A 26,027-nucleotide genomic window follows, 5' to 3' on the forward strand; every position below is an offset into this window, starting at 1 on the left:
CTCCACACACACGCTGTGGCATATGTACAACACCCACCACCCAACACACACATTCACACAAGAAGCAAATGAGCATCTCTTGCTTCTTAGCAATGTATTTCACTGTAAAGATGCCTTTTGTACACTGTACATTGTACATCATCAGTTGCTTGCAGGAGTCTTATAATGTGAAGTATCCTTGGACTCATCTTCCAGATATGTGTATGGAAGGTCAGAAAGGGGAAGTGACTTAATTGAGAACATATGGCTAAAAAGACACACAGCTGGTACCCAACTGCTAAGGACTACTGTTCTTATTGCCAGCTAGCCACTGTGCAGGGATTTTTGGTAATCAGTCAAGCCTTTCAGCAAGTCCTAGGAGCTTGTATCATCATCCCTAGCATATAAATGTGAAAACTTAAATCTTGCAGGGCACAGGGGTAGTAATACCTATGGCTGAAAATGATTTGCCTGGCTCAGTTATCAGCAGAAGTTACTCCAAGTGCTTTGACGCTGAATCTGTGCTAAGGCCCCTCATATCTTTTCACGTGGGAAAGAATGGCAGAAGCTGGCTTGAGAACTGCTTGTTCTGCAACAGAGTTACATTAGGAAATGCAGATTGCTCCAACTGTTGGTTGGTGGCCTCTGGTAGACAACCAGTTGTTCATGAGTTTGAAGAATCTCTAACTTGAGAGCATAGCTTCTTCCTATACTCAACATTTCTATCACAATTTGATTCATAAAGGTCACATTCTTGAGTAATTAGCCCAAACACAAAGAACTTCTTGGATAATCATTCCCATTTACTCTATACATCTGCACTACAGATTCTGTGCAAAGGACATTGGATTTCCTTCCTCAAATCCTTAAGGCATTTCTGTGAGCTGAAAGTTCTTATGCTTACCAGCTTAAAGAGAAAATGGATACTGTTAGGAAAAACCATTTGCCCATGGTAGAGCTGGATCTTGAACCCAATTCTATCAGAAGCCTTGCCATTTCTGGTATGCCTGACTTTGTCTAGCTAGGCCAGAGGGCAGAGGTGTTGGAAAAGGCTTCATATATTACTGTAGTCAGTTTTTCCTCAGCTCCTACTTGAAGAATGTGGAAATGAAGGCCCAAAGGAGGAAAGGGACTTGTTATGAAGAGGAATTTTTCCACACCCTGAATTAACCTAATTCAGTATGTTTTCAAAGCTGGCATTTCTGGGCTATAGTATAAAGTTCATCATTGATACCAGGCCCTCTTAAAGCCTGGGTCTCACCTCCAGCATTTTCTGGTCCCTGGAACACTGAGGTCTAGAGGGCCACATCTCTCAAATTCCCTGAAAAATTCCCTGTAATGAATGGCCCACCCATTCTCTCCCAGCAACTCTGCTCCTTTCTGAGCGAGATAGGATCCTAGCAACTGAATTATATCTCACGTCACTTTGGAGAGGATCAGGTTTTCCTTCTTCTTAATTGAGTGACTGAGCCTTCATGAGCTCACAGATCTAATCTTGAGCTGCTGGTGGGTTAAATTTGGTTATTGAGACATAATAGGAAGTGATGTTTTGGAGAGTTTGGGTTAGAGAGAGTGATGAGTGTTTTTTCTCAGTCAGAGGCCTTGATTGGGGGTAGGCAAGAATTTTTCCAATGAAGATGGGCTCCTCTGACTGGAAACGTCCTGCTCCATGAGTCTCTGAGGTAAATTCACCCACAAAAAATGCTGGGGAGCGGGGTGTGGTGGTGCACGCCTATAGTCCCACCACTTGGGAGGCAGAGGCAGGCAGATCTCTGTGAGTTCAAGGCCAGCCTGGTCTACATAGTGAGTTGCAGGCCAGCTGGAGATATCGAGAGACCCTGTTTCAAAAAGACCAAAAAATACAAAACAAAACAAAACAAAACAAAACAAAAAAACCAACAACAAAAAACAAACAAACAAAAAAATCACTGGGGAACTGTGTCTACCTCAAGTTATGCTCTTTCTTTTTCTTTTATTAGCATTTAATTTGTGTGTGTGTGTGTGTGTGTGTGTGTGTGTGTTGTTTGTATGTTTGTGAGTATGTGAGTGCCCCGGTATATGTGTGGAAGTCGGAAGACAACTTTGGAAGATAGTTCTTTCCTTCTACCACATGGATCCCAGAGATTAAACTCAGATCATCAGGCTTGGCAGCTGCCTTTACCCACTGAGGGACCTCACCGTCCTAACTCACTGTCATTTAACACTCAAGGATTGTGACTGGACGTAGCATAGCAGAGCACAGGATGTGAGGTTCCCTATGGCTCTGGCTTCAGTTAAACAACTTTTTCTATGGTACTTGGGAAGTTTTTCCTCTTAGGCCCTCTTTCCTCATCTTAAACTAAGAAAGAAAAGCAGGGAACAAAAAGGTGGGAATCTATGACAGTTTCATTTTTAATTAGGTTTCATGTAGTTATGGATGATTCGATCTAAACTCTTCATCTACTGAATGTCTCTAGTTTGCCAGGCAAAATGATAGAATTGCACTGGTGAACAAGAATAGATAAAAATTTGCCCTCTTGAAGTTTAGAGTTGAGTGAGGGACATAAACAGAAAACAATTAACTTGAGGCTCAGTGAAGTTTTAACCTATTGGTAAAAATCTATTTTGAAATAAAAGAAATATTTAATGGGACCAAACATGTTCTCTTTTCAGAAGTAGATACTTCTGTTTTATTAATAGAACAAAGCGTATTTTTGAAGGTTAAGTGACTATGTAAAGAGTCAAAAGATAACTATATCATTGTATGTATCCTGGACTGACCACATCTGTGGGAATTAGTGACCTTGCATCTGGTGGGACAGGACAACTTCAAATTTAAAGGAATGCCTAATTCTCTATCAGTGTGATGATTTGATTAAGATGAGTTGGAGCTGCAGAGATAGCCCAGCAGTTAAAAACATTGACTGTTCTTGCAGATTACCCAGGTTCAAATCCTAGCACCCACATGGTAGGTAGCAACTGTCTGTAACTCTAGTTCCAGGGGATCTGACAGTCTCTTCTGTCCTCCGCAGGCATTGCACGACATGGGTGCACTTACCTACATGCAGGCAGTACACGCATACACATAAAATAAAAATAGTAAATAAAATATTTTTTTAAAAGATGCGTAAGCCCCAGGAAAGCAGAAACTAAGTCTGTATCACTCAACTTCCTAGGCTAGTACAGCGTCTGGCGCATGGTAAGCACTTAAATGTTGGATGAGTAAGATTGACAAGAGACAGGACAGGGGCCAGTTTACAGAGGGATTAGAGAATGGCCTAAATTGTTTTGATTTTATTCTATAGGCAAAGGACAGCCTTTGAAAACGTTTGAGAAGGATCATAAACCTGGTCATAGTGTTAATTTGGAGAGAAAGATAACATTTCATAGCGTAGTGATCAAATTGTGAGCCAAACGGTAAGCTTCCTCATGGATCTTTACTCACGCCGACTTGTGTTTATATAGTTTTATGCACAGAGAATATTCTTAGGGAAGGTTTGTAGCATCAATAAATGAACAAGTGAACAAATAAATGCACAGTAATAAACAACAATAACCATTGCTGGATAGGTGGAGAGACTGGTGTCTGTGACAGGCTGAGAATCACCCTGAGGATTGAAATCCACTATATCATTTACTAGCTATAAGACAGTGGTGCAATCTCTTTTTCTCCTTTTGGGGATGGGTGGTGGTGGTCTTAGTTTAATTCTTAGTGTGAGCATTCAGGTGTGTCACATAAGGGGTGCTCAGTAACTGTCAGCCATTATTACTTGCTGCTAAAGAGAATCCCTGGATCTTCCCACCATTGTCTAGATGGCTTTTAATACAGTCTTGCAACCCTTAGAGCTTCCAGGGCCTGTGTATCTCATATACCTCAACCTTTTTCTTGCTTAGTGAGAGAACCAAGCCCTGGAGACAAGAAGGGACTGATCCTAGAAATGGCACTGAGTTAGAGGTAGAGCTGGGAATTGTGCCCATATTTTCTGGTTCATTATTCTTCACGTATGAACAATGGAATTATAAATGCATAATTGCCCTAATCTTTCCCCAAGATCAAATGCAATTGTTCCTATGGGGGCTGAGTCTACAGTGCAGTGGTAGAACACATCTTAAACTTGCACAAGGCCCTGAGTTTAATCTCTAACAAGAGTGTGAGAGAAACTATTCTTGTGGCTTAGGCAAAATGAGGGTTTGACCAGTCCATTCATTTTGCCATACAAGCAATTTTATGACCCTCTCCCCCACCTCCCCAAAGAGGAACAGTCAGAAAGGATGGGATTTGTTGTTAAGATAAGAATTTCCCTGATAGGATTTGTTGTAAAGATAAGAATTGCCCTGAGACTAGTTTTTGCTGTGTTTAGGACAGTCCCCATAAACTTAAACTCCTAGAAGAACTTCTGGGACTGTTGTGTGGAGGAGCTCAAAGATTATTGTAAACTCTAAGTGAGCTAATTATGGGACTAGTGAGTGAAAAACAATGATCACAACTGCACCATCACACAAGGTCAGAGACAGACTAGGAGAGCATCTTTTTTCAGAATGAAAGTGAAGCAGAGGAAGAGAGACATGGTAGGAGAGCTGCCAAAGTGGGGACAGTGCAGCCAGGAGAGAAAGACTTCAACAGAAGACAGTGACCAACACACTGAAGATTTGAGTGTCCACGGTCTGCCACTCTGGTGAAAAAAATGGCAGAGTCAACATTTGAACCCAAGTCTGAGATTCCAGAAGCCAAGTCCCTTCCACCGCACAGCTCAGAGGCAAGCTTGCTGGCCCATGATTGCAAGCAGAGCTCTTCCTTCCCTGACTCTCTGGCTTCCTAGACCCCAAATGCCCTCGGAAAAGACTGAGGCCTAACGGAAGGAAGGTCAACCAGAATTTGAAACTCATTCTGAGAACACTGAAGCTCCTTCTGCCAAACTTTCTCCCCACCCCCATCCCCAGGGAAAGACGTCTGACAAACCTTCAATTCACTTGTAATTGCTCCACTCTCAGAATTAGAAGGACTGTTTTGTTGCTGGTCTCTTTCTAACACCCTCAACTGATGCTTTTACAAAACTGTTATTTTAGGGCTGTTTGGACTTGTTTTCTACATAGCTCTTGTTTTCTATTATTTCTCTGTTTTTCCAGGGTTCAGACTAATTAAAGGAAGTGTAAATCACACCTCGTTTGCACAAAATACCTTTCATGAGGCCTGGAAGCAATTTAGCTCCTGTTTGCCAAAGATCTTTAGGAAAAAAAAAATCCTCTTGGTTTAAAAAAGATTAATTTCTTGGTGCCAAAAAAACCCATTAAGCACACTTCCCATCTCTGGGATCTTTTATGGTTTTCATATGAAAAATGGCAGTGAGGAAGGGGCAAAAGCTAAGCTGGTTCTGCTGTCCTAAGCTACCAACTGGACTGATCTACGAAGAGAAGCTTTGAAAATACAGGCTGGTCTCCGGGACATTCAGAATGATTTGTCACCAGCTTTCTTCTGCTTCCATTTGTACCTCAGATTGGACCTGACCCCTAGGTAATATTTCTCTAGTCCTTGATCACTGAGGCTCTGGACAAGAGGACAGAGTTGTCACCTTGGGCGGTCTACAGTACTTTCCATTACAGATCTTGTATTACAAGTTTCATTACTTCCTCTCTTCCCAGTCTAGTCCTCTGCCTGTTTTGTTCTGTATATGTTCAACTTTGCTGTAAGAATTTATTACATACATATTCCCGAGTTGGTCACATCCTAAACTGTGAGGCTTGTGAGAAGTTCCTAGGTATCGTCTAACTTTTGCATTTAGGGGTGATGAGATTGCTAGTCAGCGTGGGGCATGGTTTACCTAAATGGCCACATACGACGTAACACAGCCTGGTTTAGTCCCAAGGTCTGACTCAGTTGAGCATTCTTCCCACTCCCTCATCACAGTGACTTTCTAACACCAAAATGTCAGAAAGCAAGATCGTGGGAGAAATACCCGCAGATATTGGAAGGTAACATTTGCTGTGAACTTCATGTCATACCCTGGTGATAGATACATCAGCTGCCTCTGCACAAATTCAGTCATAGGAAAAGGAAGAGAAGCGGAAAATGTGGAAGATTACAGTTGAAAAAAGAACATAGTTTATGATAGAGGATGTGTTTGAATATTTTCAGGATCCAGAGTACTAATCCTGGAAGTACGATCCATCCATTTTTCATCCAGGTGATGTTGAGAAAGTTATTCTGCCTTTCTAAGCATCAGTTACCCCATTTTAAGATAGGGACCAAAGCACCACTCTCCTAGGATAGTTTCTGAGACCACTAAGCCAGCTAGTGGCTTAGAGATGAGACTAGAGGGTCAATGGTAGAAGCTGTTGTTTTTCCAGGTGCCTTACTTTCTGAGACTGAATAAAGATCTGTGAATGTGGCCACTTCTTGTCCTTCTTTTACTCCAAATGTAGAATTTATTTCCTAAGAAAATAAGTAAATAATAATACAAAAATATTTGGAACTTATTAAAGCATGAAATTTCCAGGCTGCATTTCTGCTGATCTGAAACTTCTGTAATTCTTCCAAAGAGGAGAAACACTATGGACAAAAATAACTTTACCCAAGAATGTATTACATACTATATTTCCTCAGTCAGTATTTTTTTCCATTTGAAAACCCAACTTTTTAAAATAAAATGTGCTGGGGCTTTGGCTGGGACAGGGTTTGGGGAAGAAGAAGCAAGGATATTGTTTCAGAGATAGACATGGTAAAGTAGAAAGAACACAGGTTTTGGCAAAGCCATATAGCCCAAGTTCAAATCTTGGCTCTGCTACTTCTGTTAACATGATCTTAAACAATATTTTTTTCTCTTTTGAACTTCTGATTTCATAATTTAAGAATGATGTATATAAAACGTATATCTATTAATTATTGTGGGAATTAAATATGTGCTTTAAAGATGCAGGAGTGTGTTCGGTTCGTGCTAAAAGTTCATACTATTTTTTTAAAAATGAGTATAAGAATTCTAGAAGAGGCCGGCCATGGTGATCACGCACAGTTTTACTCCCAGCACTGAGAGGCAGGTAGATCTTTGTGAGATTGAGGCCAGCCTGATCTCCATAGCGAATCCAGGCCAACTGGAGCTACAGGGAGACCATAATGTCTCAAACCCACGCACCCTCCCCACCCACCGGAAAAACAAAAACAAAAATCTTCTAGAGGAAAGGATGTAAGCACTCAGAATCAGGAGACCAGAGTTTGAGTCCCAGTTCTGATAATGAATGGAGCTTACTTTTGTGAGCTTCAGTTTTCCAAGTCAGTACTTGGAATAAAATAATGTCTTTGAACCTTGACGTGTCATCTCTGAGTATGCTACTTTGAGTATACTGTCCTTTAACCTTTAACCTTGGGCCCTGTGTCCTTCATTGCTCTTTTGTGCTATTATAACATTTTCCTAACTAGTCTCTCTCAACCCCTATGGCCTCTTTGATTCACTTTTTATCTTGCAGTTTAAAAGGAGGATCTTAAAACCCATTATAGCTCTTTTAAAATGTCCCCATTTCAGGGAGGGGTGTATTATTAGTGTGCATAAATTTTACTAAGGGTTTTCATTATGATATTTCTATGCATTAATATAATTTTCTTTTTATATTTTATTTTTTGTTTTATTCTATGTGTATGAGTATATCGCTAGCATATATGTTAAGTGTACCCGTGTTGTGCAGTGCCCACAGAGGTCAGAAGATGGTGTCGGATCCCTTGGAACTGGAGTTAGAGATGGTTGTTAGCTGCCATGTAGGCGCTGGGAATTGAACCCAGTTCCTCTGCAAGAGCAGCCAATGTTCTTAACCACACTGTGCTGCCTCTTCAGTCCCATCATATAATTTTCTTTGATCATATATATACCTCTCTATCATTCTTCCTTACACACCCTCCACTGTCCGCCTTTCCCCTGCCCTTCTTTCTGAGTAGGCCCTCTTCCATTTCAGACCCTCCTAGGTTTTTTTACCCTAACTTTAACATCATCAGAGAAAACATGATACTTACCTCTGTGGGATTGATGTGTTTCCTTTAATATATTGATCTATGGTTTCATTAATTTTTCTGCAAATGATATAATTTCTTTTTTTCCTTTGTGGCTGATAGGCATCTAGGCTGCGTCAGTAATTTGAGTGTTATGAAGAAACCTCAATAAGCATGGGCAGGCTAGTATCGTTACAGCCAGCTGATTCTTTGTTGTTGTTTTGTGACAAGGTCTCCCTATGTAGCCCAGGGTAGCCTGAACTCTCGATCCCTCTGCCGTCACTTCTTGAGTGCTGGGATTACAGGTGCATATGGCCATACCTAGCTCATTTTTAATGTTTCAAGGAACTTCCACACTGATGACACTCCCATCATGCTGACATTTCTTGCTTGCTTTTTTGATGATGGCTATTCTGACTGGGGTCAGATGAGACTTCTCAATAGTTTTGATTTGTATCCTGGTAGCTAAGGAGTGCTGAACACTTTTCTCATATAGTTAGTGGTCATTTGTATTTCTTCATTTGAAAAATACTTGTTCCATTTCCACTATTGATTGGATTATTTACTAGTTTCATTTAATAATGTGGTTTATATGGTGCCAGGATGAAACCTAGGACCTCCTGCATATAGGCAAGCATTCTACCTCTGAGCCACTTGCCCAGCTATCTTAGAATTTCTAGAGCTTCTAAACTCATGTATCCCACAACTTCTGGTTGTTCTCTGAGCACCTTTTCTTTCTCACCACCACAAACTGTAAACTGTCTCCCATAATGCTCTTGCTCGTCTAAGAGCCTCCACCTCAACTGCAATTACTTTTGGTGTTTTACTTGCAAATCCCCAAATAATTAGATTTGCAACTTAGATCAAACTACTCTGCAACCTCTTGTGGGTCCAAATTGCTCCCTTGTAAAATAAATAGGCTTATGAATCCTCTCTTCACAGAGTAAAAGAATGAATGGAATGAGATGATCAACGTATGATGTTCAGCACTGAACACAAGCGAAAATACTTTTCCACAGTTAGTAGTCTTGCTTTGTGTTCTCTTTCAACTCGGACTCTACAGAGTCACAAGCAAAGAGCTCATTACATTGGGTCATACAAACACACTCCCTGTCTTCCTTATTGAAAGTGTACGTGTGTGTATTTCTCTGTGTGTATGTGTACACTCGTGTGTGTGTGTGTGTAGGTTAGAAGAAAACACAGTGTCATTCCTTAATAGTTACCCACTTTGTTTTTTGAGACAGGGCCTCTCTCTGGCCTGAAGATTTCTGTGTAGGCTAGGCCAGCCAGCCAGCAAGCTCCAGGGATTTGCCTGTCTTGGTTTTCTCAGGGATTACAAGCATGCACCACCATACCTGACTTCTTTTGGGTGGGTTCTGGGGATCAAACTCAGGTTCTCATGCTTGGAAAGCAAGCACTTTACAGACAACACTTTTCCCAGATTTATTTGTTTGTTTGTTTCTTCTTTCTTTCTGAACTGAGAGTAAGAGCCTTGAGAGTCTTTAGGTTCTATACTTGGAGTCTGATGTCAAATTCCAGCCCCATCCCTTACTTTGTGCAACTTTAGGACTATCATTCTGAGCTCCAAAGGGCCACACTTGTAAATCATGAGTGACGATGCCATCTGTCTCACAAGTTGTTAGCAATAAGTAAGAAAAGGCGCACAAGGCACTTTGCTGCAGCGCTCCTGACATACAGAACCCCACTGCGGTTGTTTATGTTACTGTTTCTGTATCCCTAGTGCCCAGCCCAGAGATGAGAACAATTGTTGAAAGGATGAAAGTGCTTCATAGTCACGCAGAGTACGAGATGAGATGAGCTTCCTTGCGACTTTCAAAGGAAGGCTGGTAGCAGCTACAAGGTGGGGCTTGCTTTATGTGATTATGGGATCAAGCCCAGGCACTCTTGATCCCCTGAGCCCTATTCTCTCTCTCTTTTGTTTGGGACTTGGGAAAGGGGGAGAAAAGTGGAGAATGCCCAAAATGTTCATCATGGGGCAGGCACAGGCACACAGAGAACCAACAACTTATGAGCTGGTTGGGTTGTCCTTGCCAGTGTAGAGTAATCCTGTCCCGAAGCATTTCCTGCCTGCTTGGCCCAGCTTGACATCTTCTCACGCTCTCCCTGAGGCCTCAGCAACCAGTAGGGTCATCCCATTCTATCATAGCCCCCTGTGGAACTACATCAGTTATCCTGCCTTTTCTTCATCTGATCAGAAGTTCTATGTTTTTTCTCTCTTTTGTCCAAAATACCATGGCCCCACTTGGTAGAACATCCTGAGTTTGAATTCAAGCTTCGATACATAATAGATTTGTAATTAGGTTGAATGACTCAGTATCCCTGAGTCCTAGCTTCCTTGCCTCTAAAATAGGAATATTAACTCCATTCACAACATTGTCCCATGGGTTACATGAAATGCCACAGGCAGCATGCCTGGTCAGGGCCTGACACAGTAACTGCTTCTTAGAGGAATAGACCCCTTCCACTTTTCATGATCTGCACGTGCATCTAGACCCTGTTCCACAGGGTTTTCTGGACCTAGGAAGTGTTGCAACAGAGAACATCCAAAGTGAAGTCAGATTGTACCTGAATGTAGTTAGTTAGGAGGGTGAGGCTAAATGACCTTTTTGATCTATTGGAACTTATAGTTCAGCTACTCTGTAAAATGCTTCCTGGGTTGAAAAGGTCAGTGTGAGAACAAGGATGGCACTTTGGAATTTTCTCCCCCCTTTCTTCCCCCCTTTTCCTGTGCCCTGAGCTTTTCTCCTCCTAGTCAGAGCCACACCTAAGTGGATGACTTTACCCTGTTGTAGCCTTCAAACTATGCTCATCAACGCACCATGGGAAAAAAATCCATTCATGTTCTCCCACCTAGCTTTGGTACATAGGCAGTCATGCAGGGCTACATGGGTAATGTTCTAAGAGGGAAATGATCGAAGAATTAGTTATACAGTCCTGTTAAGATTTCTGCTGTAGTTTCAAGTAGTCCCTTTCCTAGAGGAACTGTGTTAGGGAATTCAATGAGGGACGCTTTCTCAGACTGAGACTCCATGACCAGCTTTATATTAATGTACCAAATATTTATGGATTGAACTATCATGGGCCAATCTAAGCACTTAGCTGGTCTATGCCATCTATTGCTTTTGCTCTGACAACGCATAATTCAAAACACCGTGAAACTTACAGAATGTAAGGTGCTCTGGACCCTGCCAGCTTTCTGGCTCCATCACTTACTAGTTCTCGGTAGGACCCATTTCTCAGCTGCACCAGCAGCTATGTTCCCTTTAAGATGAATCCTGTTCATTTTCTTGGATCTGACCATCCTCCTCAATTTTTCTCATAATATATTCTAGGATGCTTGAGTCTTAAACAGTAAGTCTGCCTTTTTATGGTCATTAAATATTCAATCCATTTTGAAATAGAAAAGATATAACAAACCAAGGAAAATGACATTGCTAAGAAATATTGTATCTGGGTTGTGATAATTTAAAAGTGAGGATGGGCTGACTTCAGAAGCATGAGGAATTAAGAGTAGAGCCTTGAAGGTGGGACTTGGCTGAACGGAGGAAAGAAAGGTTTTGTAAGTGCAAGTCCAAAGATCTGAAAGCTGGTGCTTGTAAAGGATGTAGAGAAACACAAGACAAGGGTAGGGTAGCAGAGTGGCCACTGAAAGGAAGTAGAGAGATCTGATGTACACTGCCTTGAGTGCTGGACTGTGGCACTTGACTTTGATCCTATATCAAGTGGGGAGCTAATGAATTTTAATATGCAAAGGGGTAACAATATGGGGCATGAACTGGAGACCAAAGAGCAGAGATGCTGTTCTGGTAAATTATAGCTAAGGAAACAGAATCTACTGTAGATTGGCTTGACCATCTGCAAAGAAACAGGTGGTCCATGCTGTCTGTAGAGACAGGCTAATGTTTTAGCCCTGGACTTGTCTTTTTGAGAGGAAATACATACATACATACATACATCATACATACATACATACATACATACATACACATAAATATCTAATTCAATCCCTTTTTTCAATAGGAAAGTAGGCTTATTGTTTTTTTAACTGCCTTCCTTTAACTCCAGGCACCAACTTCCACTGAAATCAGTGAGCTGTTTACTCAGCTTATCTCAAAAGCAAGCAGCTTTCTCTGCATGTAGCTGCAGTAAACTAACCCTCAGGGCTTAGAACACAATGGAAGTGGGAGGGTGTGGTGGGATGGGAGAATGAATGAACCAGAACAGTTACTGTCAGGCTGGTGGCCTTGCCTTGAGTGTGTTGCTCACTAGTTCTAAAAAGGTGTTCTCTTAGTCCAGAAAGGCTTCATTTCCCTCTTCTCTCCTTCATACTCAAGAGTGGCCAACTGTAGCCCATGGCCCATGTACTGGCTGCCTGTTTTCAGATAAAGTTGTATTGGAACCCAACCATTTCCCTTCATTTACCTGTTATCTATGGCTCCTTTTATGCTGCATTGGCAATGCTTGGTGCTTACAACACAGACTGTACAGCACACAAAGCAGAATATTTACTATGTGGTGCTTTGCATTAAAAAAGTTGCTGGCCCTTGATCTAAGTAAGTTATCTCTATCTTTCAAAGCATAGCTCAAATTCACCTCCTCTGGAAAGCTTCCCCTGGCCATCCTGGTTCCTGTTGAGTTCTTTGATCTCAGATGTTCTCAGATGTTCAGTGCTACTGACTACCCATTAACTTTTTTTTTTTTTTTTTTTTTTGGACAGAGGAATTTTACTGCATAGACCTGAGTGGCCTGGTACTCACTATGCAGTCAAGGCTGGCCTTGAACTATCGGCAATCCAACTGTCTCAGCCTCCTGTGTGTGAAGATTAGTGGCATGACCCTCACAGTTTACCTATTTCAAAGTATGGCATTCCTTTCTTCCTTCCTCCCTCCCTCCCTCCATCCTTCCCTCCCTTCCTCCCTTCCTCTCTTCCCTCCTTCCTTCCTGTCTCTTTCTTTCTTTCTTTCTTTCTTTCTTTCTTTCTTTCTTTCTTTCTTTCATTTTCTCTCACTTTTTCTTTTTGAGGTAGTCCTACTATGAAATCCATTCTGACCTTGAACTAACTATGGATGTAACCTAGGGAGGCTCCAAACTTGTAGCAGTCCTCCTGCCTCAGTCTCCTGCATGCTGGAATTATAGGCATGTGCCAACACATTCATCTCCTCTCTCCTTTTATATGTATGATATTAAGGATCTCTCTAAGAGCACTGTACAGCTCTTGTGGATATATTCATACTTTAAGCTTTCTGTAAATTATGCTTATCCATAGTTAGTCAAGTGACAAGCTCATGTGCTTTGGAGAAAGGTACTTGGGATTATTTTGCTCTTTCAGTAATCAGTGTTGTAACTTGGTCAAGTCTACTTTATATCTTTGAGTCCTTTTTCCCATGTTCAGTTTACCATGGTCATATGACACTTGCCTTACATACCTCAGTGCAAATCTATACAGGTAAATGAGAACCTATGCACAAAAGCCAAAAGAAAATCATGACCTCATAGTGGGACAGATTTTTCTTCCAAAGGATTCTGGAGGGAAAAAACATTCTACTATGTATATATTTAATGAAAAATGAGTGTAGTCCCCTCTCCCTTTTTCTGGAAATTCATAAAACATATTCTTATTTTAAATATTCTGAGATATACCATGAGAAAGAAGTCTGCTTAATTTTATTATATTTAACCCTGTAGTTTTCAAATTTACTTTGAATAAATATCAGTGTCTCATAGGAGGTAATAGTCTATAAAATAATCTGGACGAGTTGGACCAAGTGGTTCTTTGGTCTGACTACAGCTGTCTTCCTGAGTTTACAGAAACAGTCCCTGCTAATCTGAGCCTCCTCTTTAATCACCAGTAAAAGGAATGCAGTGAAACCCATGTTTTCTATGTGAAATGGTACCTTTTAGTTCTGTTTTGTTTCTTCTATAAGTCAAAAAGTAGTAAATGATGCTTGTCCTGAAGTGTGTGTGTGTGTGTGTGTGTGTGTGTGTGTGTGTATGAATTCCCATATGTGTTCACAGGTAAGGAGCTAAGAAACACCTTGAGGAAGTCTTGGTACCCCCATAGCCATTCCTGTTCCCACAAGAGTGCCTTTGATCTGCTTATGTTAACTCTCCTGGAAATTTCTCATAGAGTTGACCTCTCCCATAATCTGTACCTGGAACCCCTAGGTCTCAACCTAGAGTCCTGGTTATACAAGGGAAATTGAAACCTTGGGAAATTCCTGCCAGGGAGAGCATATGAAGTCACCATGTATATATAGAGTTGAGCTCCTAACTCACCAGAATATAAATTGAGAGCACTGGCCCTTTCGCTTGAGGGCTAGCACACATTTTGGGATTCATTTCCAAGAAGCTATGACTTGAGTAAGTGGCCAGGGAAGCCTTCTTCCTCAGCCTTCTACTCTGGCTGCATCCGTTATGTACCCAAAATCTGAGTGCCCTGAATAGCACTGTCATTCCCAAAAGTGTCTCGCCATTTTGAGTAACAGCTTATGTGGGATCCTGCCCATTCTCCTTTTTAAGGCTGTTTAATCGGGGAAGCTGGAAATCCCCGGGGATTATCAGGAGTGGGGAAGCAGAAGCCTAGTTCTAGAACTGTTTGTTATTCACACAGCCAACAGAGAGCGCTCGCACACCACAACACTGGGTGGAAGGAACTAGGCAGGCACAGGGAGAAAGCGGCCAGCTGACCTTTCTCCAGGCTGTTCTTGGGTTGCCAGAGCAGCGGAGGTGTCAGCTGAGAGCAGTCACAGCCTCAGGAGGAGGAAGAAGGGAGGGAGGCTGGGGCACCCGAAGGGGAGGAGGGCTGGCAGGAAAAACACTCAGACACACAGCTCACAGAGGCAGAGGCCCCGGGAAAACACAGAATATCAGCATTGTACCTACAAACAACAAAAACAACACACCCTCCACAGACACAGCATACAGGCAAGTGTGTGTGTGTGTGTGTGTGTGTGACACATAATGCAGAACCACAACATGAATGCAACCCATCACACACAAATGAACACAAAGCAGTCATCTTGCACAGCTAAACATCAAGGACAATGCACAAACACAAACAAATACAAACACATGCAAACACTCTACCCCATAGGGACATTCGGGATATTTACAATGTATGAAGGAGAGATAACAAAGACACACAGTCACACACACACACACACATACACACACACACACACACACACACACACACAATGCTAAAAGCACAGCACACAATATGGAGCTCTTAATTCACACACAGAAGATTGCCCAGGAGGCATATCACAGATAAACAACAGAGATGAATAAGCATAGCTACCTCCTGCCCCACAGGCATACTGTAAAAATGTATGTACCACATGCTATGCCAGTCCATCAGGCACACACAGGTACTGGTAACACATTGAATGACATCCACTCACACAGCACACCTGTATAACACACTGTCAGATACGAGTCCATATATATCCAAAGCTCTTGGAATTCAGTAAATGTTTCTATAGGAGAAAAGAAGGACCAGACCTGGGGAAGAGAAGAGGAAGAGGGTGGGAGAAAAGTGAAAAGAGGGGACGGTGAATAAAATTAGCATTTGGAGGAGACTCTAGGAAGGAGGAACAGAGCCAAGATACAATGTGCAGCTGGGTCCCCTCGCTCCTCCCTGCCTAGGTCACGATAGCAAAGAGCACTGTTGTAGAGGCTACACATAGTGGCTACAGCAGTGGGTAATGGTACCCCAGGAGAATGAATCGTAAGCTTGGGGCCAAGGTTTGGGCCTCAGTCTCAGCCAGAGCAATGGAATCAAACCACATCTCCCTGAGCTCCCACAGCTGCCAGTTCATCTCCAGGGAGGTCTGCTTCAACTCTTCCCATCTTAGTTATCAACAAGTTTGAATGGTCTATGTCTGACTTTCCCCTGGCATCCTTTTGCAGAATAATGATTGCCAAAACTTTCAGGATACGTATCTCATCCTGTCTTTTTAAAAGTACACTTCAGCCGGGCATGGTGGCACATGCCTTTAATCCCAGCACTCGGGAGGTAGAGGCAGGCGGATCTCTGTGAGTTCAAGGCCAGCCTGGTCTACATAGTGAGTTCCAGGACAGCTGGGGCTACAGGGAGACCCTGTCTCAAAAAGACCAAAACAACAACAACAACAAAAAGTATACTTCAAAAAATGAAAGGGCAAATTTTGAGTGATCTTGAGGAAGCTTGTCCTGCCAAAGAAGACAGGATAGGTCAGGATGGTACAGAACTCAAGCAAATCTTGCTTGTTATGTAACTAACCAAATAAAAGTCACTTCTTGGAATCTCAGGATTTTCAGTGAAATAGATTCAGATCAGCAAACTTTCTCAAGCAGCCAAGCTGGTCCAGACCATTTCAAGACACTGGGATATAAAATTAAGAGACTGAAAGCCATCTTTCAAAGTATACAGTCTAAGGGAAGACAGAGATATGTAGTGTAAAACTCATACCATGAGGAAATGGAGGGGTAGGGAAATGTATAGACTTGTTCTTTTTGTACTGAAAAGGAAAGAGAGAACTAGCTGAAAAATCTAATGTATATACTTCTTTGCTTCATTGTATACTCATTATCTGATTCAAAGCTCATAAAATAAAATGAAAAAATTAGGGATCGTTAAACCCATGTTATAGGCGAAGAAGCTGAGGCCACCTGGTTCAGATAGCACAGTTAGAAAGTCCAAACTCACCAAGTAGTCTGACTTCAAAGTACCTCTGCATTTCTACAACATGTGAATAATTATTTCCATAAGCTTGTAAGACTCAAGCAAGAACCAACAGAGGTGGATGTGATAACAGTCAATGAAATGAGACTCTGTGGACTGGAGCGATGGCTCAGTAGTTAAGAGCATTAGCTGCTCTTGCAGACCTGGGTACGGTTCCCAGCACCCTTGTGCACTTACATACATTCAGGCAATACACTCATACACATAAAATTTAATAAAAATTAAAAAGAGACTTTGTAGTAGATGGCATGAAGGAATACTTTTGATCCTCCCACCTGTAGTGGGAACCTTGCAAAGGTTGTTAAACTTATAGTCCTTCACCTAAGGACCATGATGCACCAGTTTCTGGGTCTGGAATCAGACTCAGCACCACTGTCGGCATTTAGGTTTCTTATGTTCCTGGTGAGACCCTCTGCCCTCACATGGTGCAGTCCTCCACTGTCATCCTGCTGTCTGCAGAGTGAGGTGACAGGGATGTTCATCTGGCTTCTTGAGTTTCTCCAGAAATCTCTAAGCAGAGAAAGGAAGAAATGACAGTAACATGGGTTAGCATAGGATTGGGGAAATAGTTCAATCAATAAAGTGTGTTCTGCAGAAGTGTGAAGATCTAAATTCAGATCCCCAGATCTTACATAAAAGCAGGGCGTGGCAGTCCATTTGCCTGTAATGCCAGCCCGGGGTTGGGGGTGGGGTGGGGAGTGGAGATAGCTTATTGACCTGCTGGCCTAGATGAATCCATGAGCTTCATGTTTATTGTAAGACCCTGATTAAAAAATAAAAGGTGAAAACTGATTAGGAAAGATTCCTGCATTGACCTCTGGCCTCCACAGACATATATACACATGTGCATATGAACCCACATACACGTGTACACACCACACAAAGACAATAGCACTCATGAGCACATGCATGTGCATCCGCATATGTGCATGTGCATGCACATACACACACACACACACACACACACACACACACACACACAAAATGTAGTAAGCACAAATTTGGGTTTAGGCTGAAACAAATTTTCTTCTCAGGTTCCATGTCCTGTAACACATCTTTTTTTTTTTTCCTGTATCCTGTACCATCTGTTGTGTATTTTGGGGCAGCAGCAGAGTTGGGAGGAACATTTGGGATTATTTAATTTTTTCTTAGGAAGGAAAGGAGAGGCCCAATGATATGCCTTCATTTATTATGCTTTGATTGATAATTGTAACAGAAAACATTATTAAAGTGTCATGCCAGAATTATGCTATGCTTACTTATCAACTGCATGTGCTGTGTCATTAAATGCCCCATTAGGCACGTACTAGATCTGTGACTTTTACATGAGCAAACCAAGGCTCAGAGACATACAGTGACCTGTCATGAGTTGCATAACTAGCCAAAGACAGCACTGAGATTCAAACCAGGCCCAATTGGCCTTTAGCTCTCACTCCTAACTGCTGCGGTGGGTTGTTTCACTGACCAACATAGCAAAAGGAGCACAAGCCATCTTGAGTTAGAGAGAAGAAAGTCCTTGTCTAGAGAAGAGTGCCTCCTTCAAAGTCACCCTTCAAAGTCACAGGCACATCATACCTGAGCTCTGAGTTTCCCTTCTGCTTCCCTCCCCAGGCTTGCTGCACCAGGCTTGACCCTATCACCTGTTTTCAGTTTGATTTCATCCAAAAAAGGTTTCACTTTGCCTAGAAAGGGACATTATAGGTTACTAGAAAATGGCATTCCTCTGTCCCACCACTTCCTCTGTAAAGCCTCTTATCAAGCCTGAATGGGCCGTGCACTCCCATGCACGCCTGTCCTCCCTGCTCTCCCATAGACAGGGGAGACCATGAGACAGGGTTGAGGGAAAACAACACTTGGGCTGTGGGCGAGGGGGAGAGGAGCAAGAATATTTCTTTTTGGACAGTATTGGGGAAGAAACTCAGGGTATCATGCATGCTAAGCAAGCTCTGTACCACTAAGCTATACCCTAGGTCCCAAATGTTTGGTTTTTAAAAATTCGTTGTTTTATTTTTTCAAATGGAGTTTTAAGATGTATTTCCATGGTTTACAATTCCTGTTTTCTTTTCTGGATACTTGCTCTCCATTTTCCATTTAAAAGAGATCAATTGCTATCTCCCTATGAATTCCTTTGGGAGGATAGACTGTCTACCCCTCAACTCCATAAGTCTTGTTTGGCTCAGTTGGTGAAACTCCTGCTCCATCTAGAGGGTGCAAACATCCCTCAGTTGTGGTGGAGCTGGAGCTGAGTATTTGGTCCTAGATTGGAAAGAGACCAGGCTTGGGGTGTTGAGGTTACTATTGGCTGGAGTCTCCCCACCCAAGTTGTTCATGTTGAGGATGAGGGGCTGACTGGTAAAGCTGGGAGGCCACAGAATTCAAATATTGTTGTTTGTTCTGTCTTGTATTCAACACGGGGATTTATGCTGGCATTATCCAGTTCTGTCTGCTGAGATTTGGCTCCAGCCTCAAATTCCCAGGATGGGAAGGTTAATGGCTGCCTTTGTTCTCAAATACATTACATTTTCTCCTTAGCTTTTCTTGGTCTTTAGTGAACATCTTCAAAATTCCTTCCATGTGATGAGTTTACTCAAGGCTTGAACAAGCTTGACCTGAAATGCTAAGCACTCTTCTTTCATCTGCGAAGGCACATTGGATTTTCCATCTGCAAAATGGATCAGACGCATTTCTTTTCACATGGTACATTTCTCAATCTCTGCTCACACCTGGGAAGGAGAAATGAGTAGTATATCTCATACTTAGGAGTTTAACCAAAATTGTTAGTGGTATCTAGAGCAAGACACCTAGACCTTGGTCAAGACACTACAAGTGCTCGGACTCTAGTCTGAGCTCCAATATGATTAACTTAATCATATTGTTAACATGGATTAACTGTGACACTTATATATATAGCAAAGACTCCGTGTATGTTAGGTATTATTTCTGAGATCATTGTTATTATTATTATTAAAGACACCATCTCCTACAGGCTTGGTTTCCACATCTGCAACATGGATAATCGTTCTCACCTTGGCATTAGGTTTAAAGGAGCTTGAAATGGTGCTGTTTCCATAACTTGTGGCTACAGTCCTCTGTCCCCCTCTCCCTCTATCTCTCCCTTCCCTTCTCCTTTCTTCCCTTCTTGATTTTCTAGAGTACTTCACCCTTGGCTTTCATTCTGGCTTCGTGTTTCTTATTCAAACTACCTCTTTCTGGCTTTGCTGCTTTCTTCTTTGTCTCTTTCAATCTTGTCTTTCATGACCTACCATAAAAATATTCCAAAGTCATTTTGCTATTTCAGGCTTTCTGATACTGTACCCCACCTAGAAGAACAGACTTCTAGACATCGAGGGACCTGAGAACTCCCATCTACTCCCTGAACCATGAAGAAACTCCATGCGTACCAGATCTCCAGCACGGTGAACCAACAGAGGAAGTCCTTCATCGAGAACAGCACTCAGAAGGGAGGGAGACCTGGGAGGACTGTCAAAGATGCTAGTGAGGCAAAGCTTAGGTTTGAGGCTTCACACAGGCATGCTAGAGTCAGCTTGTCTGGCTTCTGAGGACAACAGTGCACTTCCCTGCCCGGTCTGCATTCAGGAAATCACATTGGTAGTGTGAATTGCCCAGGGTGGAGGTAATTATACCCTGGAAATCAGCCAGTACTATAAATCAGCACCTTTTCTTCCCCCAGTGAGCCAGTTGTTAAACATTACCAGCACTCAGCTGAACCCATCTCACCAGTTGTTTGCAAGTCACGTGACTGCTCTGAGCCTCAGTTCCTTCCTATGTACACTGAGAATACTATGGTACCTTGGGTCCTCTGGGAAGCAGATTGTGAGGTAGGGTTACAGCATCCAAGAATTGTTGTGTGGAAAGACCTATGTGAAAGAAGAGGTGTCTAACCTATGCCAAATGCTCTACTGAGTCCTGGAGATGGAGTAATGTTCATGACTACCATCCTTAAATATCTAGGTCCCTTCAGAGGAGATTGTTAAGTGAAAATGCCATATTCAGAATAGTACACTAAGTAGAAGGTAGGAGGTGCTGCTTAGAACAACAAGCGATTTAATTAATCCTCGAATGAGCCAGCATTAAGTGAAATGGAATTCTAGGCAGAAAAGCCATCAAAAGCCTGGAGATATGAAGGGGCGGAAGACTCAAGGACTTGTGAGCGATTAAACCTTGACTAAGCATAAGACACAAAAGTGAAATTAGTGGAAAATGTCCATGAAGCAAGCATCAAGGTCAGTCAAGGCTAAGGAATTAGATATGCTTGGTTATTTTGTAGACCACAAAGAAGTGAGGAGTTGTTACTTCACAGAAATTCATGATTTAGAAGATCTGTGGCTACAGTTAGGAGAACATACTGGAGGCAGGCAGTCAGAAGACACGGTTGGAGCCTCTTGGAAGGAGGAGGCGGGACCAGAGACTACCAGGAAGTCATGTCAATAAGGAATAAAGTAGGGGAGCAGCCTGCAGCAGGTGACTGTTGAGTTTGGAAGATCAGCAGAGTGGAGAATATAAATTTGTCTAAGTATCTAGCTTATATCATTGCTTATATCCAGACATGTCTGTAGACCTTCTAGATAAGTTTTAGTTTTCAGATTTCCAGTCATAACTGATTAGTGGTTGTGAAATCAGTTTGCTAGATTGCGGCCATCATTTAAAAACTCTCAAAATATAATATTATAGAGTATATTCTATAGCAAGGGTAAGGATTGTTTCACAAAATTTGAATTTCAATCATATGTATACACATCAGTGTACTACTAAATTCAGTTGGAAAATATATGAATCATAACCAAAAATGTTTTCTAGATCGTGAGCTCCATTAGGACAGGGCTATGTCTAGTATATCTTGAGCTCATGGAATTGCAGGTTGGAGGAAGCCTTTGGTTTTAGTGGGTGAAGAAAACTTGTGTCATCAAAGCCCCCTTTCTTCTTCTTTGAGTTTGAAAACTAGTCAGGAAAATGACTTTAACACAACCAGATAGCTCTCATAATATACCTGTCTATACCAGTGTCAGTTCAGAAAATGAGTGGATCTATGTTTGTATCTGTGAATGAGTATTGATTATACATTAATATAATAGGGTTGTATGCACAAGTGCATGAATGAATAATTAGGTGGATGTTGACTATATGAAAACAGGTTGAAGAAGCACCAAAAAGGAAAGAATAGGAGGGAACCCAGGGCGAGAAGAGTCTAGACTGTGAGACTGTACAGTCTTAAGCAAGGACTGACCCTAGGTAGGGGACAACAGACAGTTGGAAGTAATCATGTGGCCAGCACAGAGATCAGCCAGATTTGAAGTGATGATGGCCTTGCAGTAGACTTTGTTATGCACCCATTTATTGGGTGAGCTATTAACTGGCCCATCATGGGGATTGCGAGGCACCTGACATCAGGGAATGGATGAGGCGTTTGGGGTGGGGAGAGATGGGCTCTTTTCCCCAGCTCTGGTCTGCTGAGTCATCCTAAGCACTGAGTGGTGCCATGCCATTATTCATCAGTCCCATGAAAAGGAGCCAATCAGTTTCTTGTGCCTTGGGCCGCCTCAGAAGCTGCATAATCAGTTGAAGAAGGCACTAAAGTAAAGAATACTAACTCTAAAGATCGCCAAAACTTAACCAAGCCTGAATAATTTAAATGACTGGAGTCAGGTCTGTGTTTTAGTCTGGACTTCTCTGTGTATTTTTAGGTGATATCACAATAAGTCACTTTAACTTTGAGTTTTAATTTACCCATTTAGAAAATGGTCATGGTTTTTGTTATTTTTTTAAAATAATGTCACGTGCTTTTCAAAGAGTTTAGGACATAAATCCTTGTGCTCTTACTCCCTTTTTTGCCCCAAATTTCCCATGCTTCTCATTTATTCTTTACTTCATTTATTCAATAAATATCTACACAAGTGTCTATTGGATGCCTACTCTATACCAGCCTGGGTTACAGGAGAGAATCAAAGAGTCAGAACTCCTTTCCTTTATTGAGACAGCATTACAGCAAATGGGTTTAGTACAGCATAACTATAGGGGCACCATTTTCTCTGTTCTAAGTTAGGAGGAGAGAGGGAAACGTTTTCATTTATCAGGTGGTGATAAGTGATAGCATAAAAAAAGAAGATCAGGAAAGAAAAAGAGGAGAGGGGCTGCATAATTTTAAATAAGGTGGATAAAAAGAGCCATTTTGGAGCCAAGAATAAAACCAATGAAGGACCAGAAAGAAGACCATCCCAGGCAAGGAGAAGAGCATGCTTTATGTCTTTGAAACTTTCATACAGTGTCATTTGATCACTCCTCCTCCTTCAACTGTTCCCAGGCCCACCCCTCCCTTCTCTACTCACTAAACTGTGTCTTCTCTTTTTTATTTAAGCCCATCAAGTCCATTTTGTCCTGCCCATGTACTCTTGGATGTATGAGTGCATGGCCATCCACTGGTCAGTTTCCAGGGATCATACCCTTACAGAAAACTGACTCTCCCTCTCTCAGCAGCTGTCAATTGCCAGTATCTCCACAGGTAGAGATGGGATTTCATGCCCACTTTTCCTCCAATACTGTGATTTTGTCTGACTTGAATGTTGCAGGTCTTGTATATGCTGTCACAACTGCTGTGAGTTCATATGTGCAGTTGCTCTGTTGTATTCAGAAAACACTGTTTCTTTATAATCATCCACTACCTCTGGCTCTTAAAATCTTTTTATCCACTCCTCTACAATGGTCCCTGAGTCTTTTGAGGAAAAGGTATTATAGAGGTGAACATTTAGAGCTGAGCACTATGAAGTCTCTTACTCTCTGCACATTTATCAATTGTGAGTCTCTGTGGTAATCATTATCTACTGCAGAAAGGAACTTCTCTGATAAGGGTTAAGAGATGAACTAATCTACGGATATAACAAGTCATTAAGGGTTGGTGTAACATTATGTCTATTTAGTAGAATAATAGTAGTAGGTTCTCCCCTAGGGTCTATGATCTTTATAGTTACAGGTTCTTGCCCCAGTAAAGGTACCAGGTATAGGTTTCATTATGGAGCAGGCCTAAATCCAATCAGAAAGTGATTGGTTACTCACATAACATTCATGCCACTATTGTACCGGTGGGTACTTCTTGCCAAAGTAGGTCACTTTTGTAGCTCATAAGGTTCACAGCTTGGTAAGACTGAGGATTGCTTTCCTTCTACAGTGGTGCACATAGCACCTCCCAGAACTATGAAAGCTAGCCATTCGGGGTGAAGCCACCAAATGAATGTCAGCTTGATTTCCACATGACTCACAGTATGCTATGTCTTCATCAATAGGGTGTTGCCATCAAGTAAAGAGGCATTGTTAATGGAGTTCCCTAAATTTATTTGACTATAGTACACTTTATCTTAGGGAGAAACTTTCAAAAGCCCACATTTTAGGACCAAGATGAACCTTTGTTAGGACTCTCCCATCCTCAAGAATGTTCTTTAGTTTTCCCTCAGACAGCTTCTGTCACTCTATCTTTCTAGCACAAGGTAGCCATCTTGGTTTACCTCCTGTTTGCCTCTCAAGAAGGAGAAATGACCTCAGACTTTAAAATTTTCCTAGCCAGCGGGGAACCCCTTATGAAGCAGAAAGAGTCATGGCTATGAGAATTGGGAGGAAGCCAAGGGAATGAGGGGCCACCTCTGACCCTGGTCAGTGGAAGAAGAGGGCACGGCTTTTTGCTTCCTACACCCCTCTCAAGTCATCTGAACAGTAAAAGTTTGGCAGGTCAGTTCATGCTGTATAAATTAAATTAGTGATGGTATGTAATGGCTACAGTTTGATACCCACAGGGATGGGATCTTTATCTTTCCTCCCTGGAGCTGATGGGAGATGCCAACAGGCCCCCTCCAGATTTCAACAAAAGGAGACTTGTTTTTCTCAGTCTCGTTTTTGTCTGTGTCTTTCGCAAAGTCATTCTCTGTTTCTGTTTTTTTCTCTTCGGTGTTCTCCTTTGTCTCATAAATTTGGAGTGAGTTTTTCCAACCTGGAACTTGATGATCTGGCTAAACTTTAGGAAGTAAGCGGAAGATGAGAATTGACATATTAGAAAGAGAAGTGCATGTGGTTTCACCTTAAGATACATATATTTCTATTTTACTTCAATTTTGTTCCAGTCAACGAAACACTTCTTAAAATTCTACCAGGGCCCCTAGCATAGGCATCAAGGAGACAAATACAAGTCCTTTATAACCATTGTTTCAGCACGGTAAGGGAGGTAGATAATACAGAGTGAACTAAGTACTAGACTGGGAGGTACAGGCAAGAAGGAAAGTGGGTGGATCTGTTGGAAGACAAGATCGTGTGGTGAGTTTGGAGCAGGAACACTCTCTTTAAGAAGAGCATTGGTTTTCCGCGTGTAAGACAGCTTCGCCTTATTGCCCCTGCAAACTCCTCTGCTCTGCTGATGTCCTTCCCTGCTCCTCTGATAACAGGCCATGATGTTGCGGTTCAGGTCACATTCATGTCCTCTGAGAAACTTCTTATCTTTCTTCTCTGCCTCTCTTCCAGTCTTAAATATTAACACTTGAATTTTATGTCTCTAAAATAATATTTACCCCTTCAACCGTTCAAAAAATACTTATCAGATGCCTCTTGGGCCCCACATTTTGGTAGAGCTTGGAAGGATGTACATTGACAAGTAAGGGCATAGCCCTGGCCATCAAACACTTAGCATCCAGTGTGAGACAAACACATCATTTGCATCAGAAAACTAACAAATGTGCAGAAAAAAACAATCCTCCAAATAAGAACACTGATATACTAAGAACTTGAGGCTGGATCACAGCTGGTTGGTAGAAAAATTTGAAGTTTGGTATAAATGGTGAAGATTGTGAAGAGGAAGAGGAGAAAAGAGACACAGAATCCCTGGGTCAGCGTAAGCGTTTGTTTTTTTGTTCTAAATATAATGTGAATTTGGGATAAGACTTTGTTTATTCATCATTGTCTTTCTAGTGACCAAAAAACCCCAAATCTGTCATGAGGCACTCAGTAGGCATTTATGGAAAGACTTAATGTTGTGGTAAGATTCTACTTTACAAACATCAGTGGGCTGATATATGGAGGATGACTTGTAAGGAATCATTCAAGGGGATGCAGATCTCACAAGCAAATATGTAAAGTCATGAGTTTAGAGTACATTTTTAACCTCATTGGGGGTGTGACAGCATAATAACATGGCTATGATTTAGAATGTTAGAGCCCATCAGCCCTGACTCCTCAGTTCAAATCCCAGTTCTGCCACCATGACCAACATTACCTTAAATGTACAGCTTTGAGCAATTGTATTGTAATTTTTTAAATATTTTATTTATTTTTTTTATTTTATGTGAAAGAGTATATTGC

The 26,027-nt window shown here is 41.8% G+C and overlaps 1 protein-coding gene across 6 annotated transcripts in view; it reads left to right on the forward strand.

The window, feature by feature from the left end:
• The window catches only part of Astn2 (astrotactin 2), a 1,043,712-nt gene that overhangs the window by 890,940 nt on the left and 126,745 nt on the right, over nucleotides 1-26,027 (forward strand). Inside the window, exon 21 of one of the 6 annotated variants that reach the window (XM_029563722.1) lies at nucleotides 19,975-22,922. The exons of the other annotated variants lie outside the window; for them this stretch is intronic. The gene's annotated coding sequence lies outside the window, so the exon portion shown is untranslated. Of the gene's footprint in view, nucleotides 1-19,974; nucleotides 22,923-26,027 lie in introns of those variants that run through there. 6 annotated transcript variants of the gene reach the window in all.

The sequence above is a fragment of the Nannospalax galili genome, unplaced genomic scaffold (assembly GCF_000622305.1).
Source record: "Nannospalax galili isolate Female #2095 unplaced genomic scaffold, S.galili_v1.0 scaffold34, whole genome shotgun sequence".
NCBI classification, from domain to species: Eukaryota; Metazoa; Chordata; class Mammalia; order Rodentia; family Spalacidae; genus Nannospalax; species Nannospalax galili.